Genomic DNA, 11,863 nt, shown 5'->3' with positions numbered 1-11,863 from the left:
GTCTCCTTTGCACTGATAAGGAAAAAAGCGAGCAGATCATGCCGGCGTGATTGCCGACCTCAGAGGGTTAATCCATTCATACATATGTTTGAAGGCCTTATACTAATATAAACTGCAAAACATCCACTTCAACTTCATGCAAAGCACAGTTTATGTTGATGGTTCTTGACTGTTAACACAACAGTTCACAGGACAGACCTAATAACTGATAAGCGAATGCATGAACGATGACTTGATCATTTTTTAAATCATGTTTGGTCTCTATCTGTTCCATACAATGCCTTGAATATTTTAAAATAACTATTGCCCACATTGTCATGATTTGCTGCCATCACAGCCACATACACCTTAAGGGTGGAAGTGGATAACTACTTATCTAGGCCCTCCTGAAGGAAGGAAAGCACTGATCCAATGCCACACCTCCGTGGATCTTAATCTCGGAAAGAACACCATGTAGTGAAAAGATGCCACTTCAAAGCATATAGCCGTCTAGTAGAGGGTTTTTTTGCCTGAATGATTGTATCTATCACCGCTGGTGATAGCCCCCTGAATTCCTCCATGTCCCATCCAGGGACCAGACATGGAGGTTCCAGTGTTCTGGATGCAGGTGCCAGATTGTGCAACTAATAGGACTTCTTGTCCTTCTCCCTGATTCGCCTGATCCCTGCCCCCTGGGCCAGTTGTGCGTTGATGCTGAGGGCTAGGTCAGTTAATACAACACAAGGCAGTGGAAGGATTCCCGGGAAGCAAACAGATCTATTTGTGCCTTACATAATTTACTCCAAATCAGCTTATCCACCTGGGGAGGGAGTCTCCACTGCGAGACTGAGGTCACCTAGGATATGAGTGGCTCGCAGTGACTTCAGATGCTGCTGACTCCACAGGAGATGGTGGGCGAGTTGTGACATGCAATGAAAGTGGATACCGCCCTGGCGATTTATATACTGTGACAAGAAATCACTGACTCCCCACTCGTCACCCCTGGCAACACTAATCATGGGGAATACCTGGCGATCCCAGGTGATGACAATGAGGCAATCACTCAGAGGGGGATAAAAACTCCAGCAAGGAAGATGAGAGGAGAGCCGTATAGACTCTCACTGGGTGCGGTTTTAACCTCTGTGTCTTTTCTTTACCTAGAGAGTGATTGACTTCCCCAAGTGAGTGCGGATCACCCAGCTATTTGGCTAATCTCCCCTCTCTTAGCTGGACAAGGAGGAACTTCACTTCTTACTACGGAACACTTCACCTGCACTAAACACAGACTGAGTTTGATTGCACCTAAGTTCTCACTGTTAGAACAAATAAAGACGCCTTCCGGGGTGACACTGCACTGCATTCTGTGTCTGTTCTCCTCTTTCCCCTTAGTGGAGCGCTACAATACATACCGTACTCATGGCCATGTTCATGTTTGACCCAGGCATTCAAGACAGCTATTGTGGCCATCTGAAGGAGAGAGAAATTGGACACATCCAAAAGGACACAGACAGAAAGGCATCTTTTAAAAGACGGGATTCACTGTGTTGCTCTTTTAGAGGGGAACTCTTTTAGTTCACCACTGAAGCACATAGGGGTACTCCCTGCACTTATCTGTGCATTGTTTAAAGAGAGACAGCTGAAATGTGCTGCGAGATCCGTAGATCTGTAATTTTCCTAAGCTTCACATCCTTACATACAGCAGAAACTACAGAATTTAGGAACCCTGGTAAAGTACGTTTGAACCAAATTAATCAGGCAATTTCTCCCAGGACTCCCCAGAACCAAAGGACAGGGCACTCTTGTTGAGATCCTTTGCAGTACCTTTCAAAGTTCTCCATGTATGAAGTTAGGGAACATCTAGAAGGCTATTTAGTTTATTTCAATTTAGACTTGGATGGAAGGTGAACTCTTGAAATTAAATTCTGGTCAATTGCTCACAATGGGTATTTTCACACTGATTCATTATTTCCCTTTGTTTCCAAGGTTGGTGAGTATGGTAGTCACTCTTAGAGACTGGGCCCATAAGAGCCTTCAGGAAGAAGAGGAAAGGCCAGATTCTTTTTTAGAGCGCAACTTCAAGTTGCTCCCAGTCGGATAAGCATCAGTAGATCTGATGCTCATGATGGGAACAACAGCGCCAAAACCAAGTGAGTCCTGTCACTCCATTATCACCAATCATACATAGCTGTATGAAATTTACATTGCCTTTTTTAACAAACATGCAACCACATAAAATTATGAAATGTATTTGGTTATCAGGAAAAAGTCTGATGTTTTCATACTGGCACCTGCTGATGACCTGTACTACCGCTGGCTGTTTGTTATTGCCACAGATGTATCGTACAACTGGTGCTTTGTGGTGGCTAGGTAAGACAAAAGATATGTTAATTTATCTACACTCTAATCATTTTATTTGGAGTTTAAAGCTGATATATTGAACATCAATAGCATTTCTTAGCTAAGGTCCTAAAATAAATCCAATGATTCCAATGAAAAACTTGACCGCAAATTATTCAGTAAATTAATCTAAATACTGTAAGTGTAAGAAATAATAAACCTAATAATTTTGCATGCTGAACACTGCATGTATATGGCCTGTGAGGAAATTATTTGTAGCAGCTGTTCATCCATTAAATCCAAGCAGTATAATTAGACCTCATGAGCAAGAGTGTGTGATCTAGGCTCTCATTTTGATGATGATTCATGTAAATAAGTGTTGTTGTGCCATATGTGAAAGGGTTAGTCCTGACTCAAGCTGATGGTGTTTCATTATTCATATCCCAAACACAGAGCCTGCTTTGATGAGCTTCAAACCAGGAACTTCATTCTGTGGCTGGTTTTGGATTATCTCTCTGATGTCATTTATATACTGGACACCTGTGCAAGACTGAGAACAGGTCAGAATCTTTTAGCATCTAACATGTTTTTCAAAGAGTTGTTGTGACACTTCGCACTATTGATTAGATAGGTGCTTTGGTGCTAAAATTAAGTGTATTTGAGCAATCATTAAGAATTGACAATGTATATCTTCACTATAGGTTTCCTTGAGCAGGGTCTTCTGGTGAAGGACCTTACCAAGTTAAGAGAAAGCTACTTTCATACTTTGCAGTTCAAGCTAGACCTCCTATCCATACTGCCCACGGATCTAGCCTACATCGTCATTGGCATTCACGTACCAGAGCTGCGTTTCAATCGACTGATGCGCTTCTCACGCCTGTTCGAGTTCTTCGACCGCACAGAGACCCGCACAAATTACCCCAACATTTTCCGCATTTGCATCTTGGTGCTCTATATCCTAGTCATCATTCACTGGAATGCCTGCATCTACTTTGCCATTTCCAAGTCTCTGGGCTTTGGATCCGACCAGTGGGTCTACCCGAACATTTCTGACCCTGAGTTTGGGACTCTCACGCGAGGATATGTCTACTGCCTCTACTGGTCAACCATCACTTTGACGACCATTGGGGAAATGCCAGCTCCGGTGCGGGATGAGGAGTATCTTTTTGTTGTTTTTGATTTCCTTGTTGGCGTTCTCATTTTCGCCACCATTGTTGGTAATGTAGGAGCCATGATATCAAACATGAATGCCACACGGACCGAGTTCCAAGCTCACATTGATGCCATCAAACACTACATGCAGTTCAGAAAGGTCAGCAAAGAGCTAGAAGCTAGAGTCATCAAATGGTTCGACTACTTGTGGACCAACAAGAAAGCAATTGATGAGCAGGATGTCCTAAAGAATCTGCCAAACAAACTGCGGGCTGAGATTGCTATCAATGTGCACTTAGAAACATTGAAGAAGGTCCGTATCTTCCAGGACTGTGAGGCAGGGCTTTTAGTGGAACTGGTGCTCAAGCTGCGGCCACAGGTCTTCGGCCCTGGAGACTACATCTGCCGAAAGGGAGACATAGGAAAAGAGATGTACATCATTAAAGAGGGTCGCCTTGCTGTTGTGGCTGATGATGGGGTGACCCAGTATGCACACTTGACGGGCGGCAGCTGCTTTGGCGAGATTAGCATCCTCAACATCAAAGGGAGCAAAATGGGCAACCGTCGTACAGCTAACATCCGTAGCATTGGCTACTCTGACCTCTTTTGTTTGTCAAAGGATGACCTGATGGAGGCTGTAATGGAGTATCCGGATGCTAAGAAAATTCTGGAAGAGAGGGGAAGACAGATTCTCCTGAAAGAGGGTCTGCTGGAGGAGTTGGAGGCCGGTGGAATGGGAGAAGAGCAGGTTGAGGAGAAAGTGGAGAGGTTGGAAGCTTCTCTTGAAATACTTCAGACTCGGTTTGCTCGGTTACTGGCTGAATACACAGCTACTCAACAGCGGCTGAAGCAGAGACTTACAGCACTGGAGTGTAGGGCACATCACTCTGGAAGCGGATTCCTCTCGGATGGCAATGAAAGCACTATTGATGGTGATGGTACACACAGTGAGGTCAACATCCAACTCTGAGCACTTGCTTTTAAGAGAGAACCTTGTACTAGTCTTAATGACCACTCAATAGCAATAATATATGAACACTTTACAACAATTATAGCTGTCAAAACAGTTAGTACACATGTGGAATTGTTTCATTTATATTTATAAATGTCATGGAACAAACCTTAGTTATACACAAAATAACATAATTTCCTTACGTTTTTGGCCATCCTGCCTGTACTTTGTTTGCTTATTGTGTGATGTTTTCCAAAAAAAAAAAAAATCCCACATAAAACATTAACCGTACTTCTGACAAATACAATTAAACTAGTCTATACCTACATGAGATGAGGACTCCAGACATATTAGTCTTCTAGAAAAACTATAAATAATAATAATAATAATAATAATAATAATGTTTTTATTCTACATGGAGCGGGACCCCCAGAGTTACAAATAATTCTCATTTGGGGTGGTGACAGTTAAAACATATTTGTTAATATAGTTTATTCTGATTAACATTTCTTTCACAGTTGTGCCAGTGTAAGCTGCGTTACTCACACTCTACTTTACCTTATCATGGAAATATTTACCTGATTTGTGAATGTAATTTTGTAATCTGAATTTGATGATAAAATAATGCACATGACCTGTCCTCGCAAGCTGCATGCAAAAACAAACACAGTCTCAGATTCACAAATGAATAATTCTGTCAGGACCACTATCGATTGACAATTAGCATTCAGTTTGGATTGGCGGTATGGTTCTATTCTGGGCAAGAACTCCATGCAGTTTAGCATGGATAAGAGCAGCAATAGAACAGAACCACCATGAATGTATTGCTGATATCATTAATTCAAGATTTTAAAGTACAACATAATTCGAGAATTTATTCTGCTTCAAGGGGAATCTGACTGGACAGGAGGAGCTGGGGATGGAGGAGGGTAATGAGCTCCTGAGAAACGCGACAGCTGCTGATAATACTGAAGGAGCTTATATATGTATACAGTGATAGGCGTCGTACTCCTATAGATAGATGTGGATCAGCTGAGTGTAGGACTCTAACGTGCTCTAATGTGCTAACGTGACCCGCCAGAACTGACACTACGCTTAATTTTGAGCAGCTTCTTTTAATTATTCACTTTCAAACACGTTACTGGGTTTAATGAGTTTGACTAATCTTTCAGTAAAATAATTCAATGTTATGTTTGGGGACAGAAATGTCCTGCAGTAGTTTCTGTTGGTGCAATTCAGTTGTAATGGTCATTGTATTGATTATTAAATAGAAAGTATGTTCACACTTTAATCATTAATTGCAGGTTAAGTATATGTGATTGTGCTTAAATGGAACTAGTGCAAGTAAACTCTAGGCACACTTTAAATATCTTGCATTTAAAGACAGATATTATACAGAAATCATACTATCCTTACTAATTGTGATATTAAAACATGTTAGGCTTAATATGAAAAAATGTGCAATAAAGAAGTACTCCAAATAAAGTTTAATTATAATACATCTCAAGCAATATGTCAGTAAATATGTTAATGGGTTTGTAGTATACTGAGTGAAATGTATTTTAAATATATTTTGGTATAGGTTTTTCTCACTAGGGCTGCAGGGTTGGGAAATACTGTGTGACAGCATCCTCCCTTACACTACATGAGCCTGTCCAGCAGATGGAGTTGGTAACACACACACACACACACACACACACACACACACACACACACACACACACACACACACAAACACACACACACAGGCTGTGTCCCAATTCAAAGGCTGTTTAAAAGTGTAATCCAGCAATTTCTCTCAAAAAATGTATTCTGGTGTAGGCTGCGAATGAGCTGTTGTATCTGTTGAATCATTTATCTCACGGGAAACGAAGGACGCATTTGGAGGAGCCTTCGCATTGGGACAGCCTTCGTCAACAGAGTGCTACTTTATAGTCAACAGAATCTACTTTATAGAGAAGAGTTGACAACAACACTGTTAACCCATTTGTGCCCAAATTTTTCCGAATGGTTTCATGCATATAATCCTGTTAATAGTGTCCTATGTGAACATGTTCTGCATTTATTTTCCCCAGGTTTTTTTTTTCTTTCTTGAAAATCATATTTGAATGTGCGACAACTATAGTTGCCGGTGGGCAAATATGTTGTATGCACCCCTTCAATGTAAAATATGAATAGGAGGAGAACATTTGGCATTTATCTCAAAATAACTGCTTTCAACAGATCAATCTTTATTCATAAACAAATTTATTATGTATAAAAGTCGAAGAACATTTGATGCAGACCCAAAAAAAAAACTGCATCTAGCTTATAATCTCTTGAATATGAAAACACAACAAACAACAAATCCATTTGCCTTAACCATTGTGCGCTGTTCAGGGTCTTTTTGACCCACATTTCTGACTTTCATTCATGGGGATAACATGGATAATTTGACATGATTAAGTGTTTTTAAAAGATTTTTGCCAATCTTTTGGAAAATGCTGTTCTAAAAGTAACAATTTATCACTTTAACCAGTAGATGGCTGCAGAGCACCACTATTTGCTATTTGCTTTTTGACTAACTGAAAGACATCTTTTCACAAGTTTTTCCAGTTGTACTCATATCTACATATAATGAAATCACAATTATAATAATAAAAGTAACTTTTTGTCAAAGTTTAGGCACTCTTTGTACTGAAAAAAAATCTCAAAATCAGAAACAACACAGAACACACAGACAGAAATGAAGTGGCACACTTTAAATTTGTAGAATCATATGAAAAACAGATGTTTGAAATAAATGATAAACTCTAAAATCTCCAACTTTTCTCTTTGTAACATCCTGATCAGGTTTGATTCTAATCATAATGGAACATTATTGAAAAACTGATTTTTTTTCAGTACAAAAACTGCCAAACTTTGACAGAAAGTAACTTTTATTGTTATAATTGTGATTTCATCATATGCAGATATGAATCTAACTGGAAAAACTTGTGAAAAGAAGTCTTTTAGTTTGAAACTTTTAGTACTTTTAGAGCTCTGCAGCCATCTACTGGTTAAAGTGAATTTTTTTTTTTTTACTTTTAAAACTGCATTTTCCAAGATTTGGCCAAAAATCTTACACTAAACCATGTCAAATTATCCATGTTATCCCCATGAATGAAAGTTAGAAATGTGGGTATTTTATAAGGCAAATTTTTTATCAATTTTTTTTTTCTTTTTGGAGAATTTTTCTTTTCTTTTTTTGAACATTTTGTGGAGTAAAAATGTCCAAATGTAGAGTAAAAACATTAATAAACTTAAAGTAAAATTACATTTGTTTAAAATATATATATTGTTACAAAATAACATTTTGTTGCCTGGGGTCTCTCAGATCCCAAACAGCCTGACTGTAAACCGCAAACGAACAGCGCACAAGGGTTAAAGTTGTGGAACATAGTGCAGAACAAAGTGCAGCCATAACGGCATTGTGTATCAAAAAGTTCAATGAAAATAAATAAATACAAATAAATAGAATGAAGAAAAATATATATCTATATAGAGATGTCATTTAAAGGGTTAAGTTATGTTTATGCACTAAACAAGACCAATAAACTTGATTTATTAACCTATTAACACAGTATACCCCATTTTCCCATGATATATGTACTTGCAAGGCAGTTGCCGCTTGGACTTTTGACTAAGTATACAAAAAACCATAGATCTCTTGTAAGATTTGTTTTGTTTGGCTGATTCTAGAGACCTTCATGATTATGTAGATATATATATGTCAACAAAAAATACTTATTAGTAACATGAAAATGACCTTTCTTTGGGAGGGTTTGCCTTCGCCCTGCTTCCTGGAAATAGGGGTAGGAAGTTGACAGCCTCATGTGACAGGGAGGAAGTGAATACCTTTTTTTTTTTCTTGAAATCCTTTATTTGGTTGTTTGCTTGCATTTCATTGAGAAATAAAACATGGACAACATCTAGAAAAATATTTACAAAAGGAAAATGACAACCATGTACTGTGGCAACTATAGTTGCCGGTGGGCTTAATACTTACATGATGTCCTTATATCAAGTTCCTTATCAATTTTCCTTTGACTCAGGGAAGAGGAAGAGTAGAGAAAATCATTTAACTTTGAACTTTTATTTCAGTACAAATTTAATTTACACAGGATTATTGTGACAAGTGCATATAAAAGTAAATAAAAAATAAAAAATAAAAAAAATTAATGAAATTAAATTAAATTTATTTTGAAAAAGCACAGATCTTATTGTAAACGATTCATCCATGTACACAAATTTTTATTTATTTAATTTTTTTGTAATATTTAATCCAATCATTTATTCTCCTTAAACTCTACAATCTGTAAGCTCACCTTCATTTTTGCGTGCAACATCCACATCTCAACATCTGTGTCATGATTCTGCCTTCTAGTCTTTGATTTTCCCTGGTCCTGAGGCAGGATCATGACAGACCCATGTTTTGTGTAAGCACATGGCCATTTGTTTGGGCTGTGTGCTTGCGTTGTCTCGTCACGTAACCCCGCCCACTTGTTACTCTCGTTTAGTCATCATTGCTTTACCCTTGTCACCTGTTTCCCTCATTAGTTTCTCCCTATTTAATCCCCTTGTGTTTGCTGTCCTGTGCCGGTTCATTGTCATTCAATCAATGTGATACCTACCGTGAGTAACCTGTTGAAAGTCTTGTGAAGAGTTGATCCTGTCTTAGCTGTTAGTTTATTGTCTGAGTCCTAGTCTAGTCTAGTATTGTCTGTCTAATATCTACCCTGTCTTGTTTTGCCCTCTCGTGGGTTTTGTTTTCCCTGTTTTTTCTGTAATAAATGTAGTTCACTTGCATACTGTCTGCGATTGGGTTCATCCTCCAACCTCATAACAGAATGAACCGGCCAGAACCGAACCCAGCAGACAGTATGTCCTCTTATGTCAAGCATAACCCAGATGATCTGAAGGATTGGTGGTATAGGACCATCGCTGACTCTAAGAGGGGCAAACTCCCGATTCCCTCCCAGGGAGAGCTATCTTTGAGGGAGTATGCTCGGGTCGCGAACGAGAGGAGGTTTTTCCTGCCTGATGTCCTCCTAAACCGCTACCTCATTGCGGGTCTCAACTCTCCTCCACCCCTGGCTGAACGGGAGAAGCTGGTTGGCCATTCGTTTGCAGATATGGTGGATTGTTTATCGAGGAGGGAGTCGCGGGGGTCCATCTTGTCTTCACCACCAGTCAAGCTGCCAGTGATTCCAGAGGGTTGTGTCCTAGGTGTTGTTTCCCAGGGGGATCAAGCTGGTCCCACTTCCACTCCCGAGACGTCATCCGGACCCGAAGGTCTTCTCGGCAAGCGAGGGAGACGGACCTCTTGGGAGTCGGCTTCAGAGTCCTCTGCTACGGAATCAGCCCTCCTAGAGACTGATCTTCCTAAGCCAGACACAGATCCCGCCATGGTTCCCCAACCACTCACCAGTCCGTCCATGGCATCTGCTCCGCGGCCAAGGAGAAAGAAGAGGAGGAAGGGAGCCTCTCGTCCTTCATCTCTGGCTGTCCCAAGCGCTGTTCCAGAGCCCGCTACTGCAAGCGCAGTTCCAGAGCCCGCTACTGCAAGCGCTGTTCCAGAGCCCGCTACTGCAAGCGCTGTTCCAGAGCCCGCTACTGCAGACGCTGTCCCAGAGCCCGCTACTGCAAGCGCTGTCCCAGGCGCTGTCCCAGAGCCCGCTTCTGCAAGCGCTGTCCCAGAGCCCGCTACTGCAAGCGCCGTCCCAGGCGCTGTCCCAGACCCCGCTACTGCAAGCGCCGTCCCAGGCGCTGTTCCGGAGTCCGCTACTTCAAGCGCTGTCCCAGAGCCCGCTACTGCAAGCGCTGTCCCAGGCGCTGTCCCAGAGCCCGCTACTGCAAGCGTTGTCCCAGGCGCTGTCCCAGAGCCCGCTACTGCATGCGCTGTTTCCCAGTCGGCGTTGGGGAGATCCATTCCAGAGACTTGTACTGTGAATGTCGTCTCTGAGTCTTCAGTCATGTCTGCTGAAGAGAAAGCAGCGGCCGATTCCGCTGCAAAGGCCGTGATAGAGTCTGTATCAGCTCGCCAGGAGATGCCAGTCATCATCGCTGCCAGAACCCTGTCTGAATATTTATCCCGTCTTGTCAGAATTCTTGATGTCCCAGTCAGTCCTGTCTTGTCCCCAGTCCCTGTTCCTAATGCTCCGGAGAGCACAGATCTCAAGTCTACTGCAGAGAGTCATGATCGCAGTTCAGCTGCCGTGAGCGCCGTACCCCAGTCAGCTGCTGTGAGCGCCGTACCCCAGTCAGCTGCCGTGAGCGCCGTACCCCAGTCAGCTGCCGTGAGCGCCGTACCCCAGTCAGCTGCCGTGAGCGCCGTACCCCAGTCAGCTGCCGTAAGCGCCGATCCCCAGTCTGCTGCCTTCGACGCCTCAACTGAATTTGAAGTGAGAAGCGGCGATTCCGGATCGTCTTCCGAGATCTCTGTCCCTGTTCCAGCTCCATTATCGTCTGTTTCACCCCCTGTCTTGTGTCCTGCGCCTTCGCCAGCCTTGTCCCCCGTCAAGAGTCCTGTTTCGTCTTCCTCTGTTTCCTCTGTGCCTGAGTCTGTTGCTGCTGCCACTAATGCAGTATTCCAGTCTGTTTTCCCGGTCTCCCTTGTCACCACTAGTCCCCAGACTGTTTCCCCGGTCACCCCTGTCTCCACTAAACCCCGGACTGTTTCCCCTAAGACTTTTCCTCATGTGTCCCCATCCAAGTCTGCCCGGACCCCTCGCCATCAGCCATCGTCCTGTCAACCCAAGACCCCTAGTCCACCCGTTCACCCTGGTCTGCCCCCTAAGAACTGTGTGCTTCCTCCACCTCCTTTGCCTTGTTTATTGTTTTTGATTTTTCACCCCAACCCTGTTATTGTTTATTCATGTATGCCTTTATTGTTTTTTGTCATGTTTTGTTGGTTCATGTCTGTGTCTCAGTCCGTCATGTCCCGTGTTTAGTGTCACCTTGGGGAGCGTCTGGAAGCCGCTCCTTAAGGTGGGGGTTCTGTCATGATTCTGCCTTCTAGTCTTTGATTTTCCCTGGTCCTGAGGCAGGATCATGACAGACCCATGTTTTGTGTAAGCACATGGCCATTTGTTTGGGCTGTGTGCTTGCGTTGTCTCGTCACGTAACCCCGCCCACTTGTTACCCTCGTTTAGTCATCATTGCTTTACCCTTGTCACCTGTTTCCCTCATTAGTTTCTCCCTATTTAATCCCCTTGTGTTTGCTGTCCTGTGCCGGTTCATTGTCATTCAATCAATGTGATACCTACCGTGAGTAACCTGTTGAAAGTCTTGTGAAGAGTTGATCCTGTCTTAGCTGTTAGTTTATTGTCTGAGTCCTAGTCTAGTCTAGTATTGTCTGTCTAATATCTACCCTGTCTTGTTTTGCCCCCTCGTGGGTTTTGTTTTCCCTGTTTTTTCTGTAAT

General features: G+C 42.3%; 1 pseudogene across 1 annotated transcript; it reads left to right on the top strand.

Annotated features, from left to right (window-relative positions):
• Positions 1–996: 996 nt before the first annotated feature.
• On the top strand, positions 997–4,438 carry LOC308700500 (cyclic nucleotide-gated channel alpha-2-like; annotated as a pseudogene). Its single transcript has 6 exons — positions 997–1,020; positions 1,141–1,160; positions 1,963–2,126; positions 2,239–2,346; positions 2,770–2,876; positions 3,018–4,438. The product of its transcript is annotated as a cyclic nucleotide-gated channel alpha-2-like (transcript).
• The last annotated feature ends 7,425 nt before the right edge of the window (positions 4,439–11,863 follow it).

This window comes from Scardinius erythrophthalmus (genome assembly GCF_964197995.2).
Source record: "Scardinius erythrophthalmus genome assembly, chromosome: 13".
Classification (NCBI taxonomy): domain Eukaryota; kingdom Metazoa; phylum Chordata; class Actinopteri; order Cypriniformes; family Leuciscidae; genus Scardinius; species Scardinius erythrophthalmus.
The sequence above is the reverse complement of the archived record's forward strand: the minus strand, read 5'-3'. Positions and strand labels throughout refer to the sequence as shown.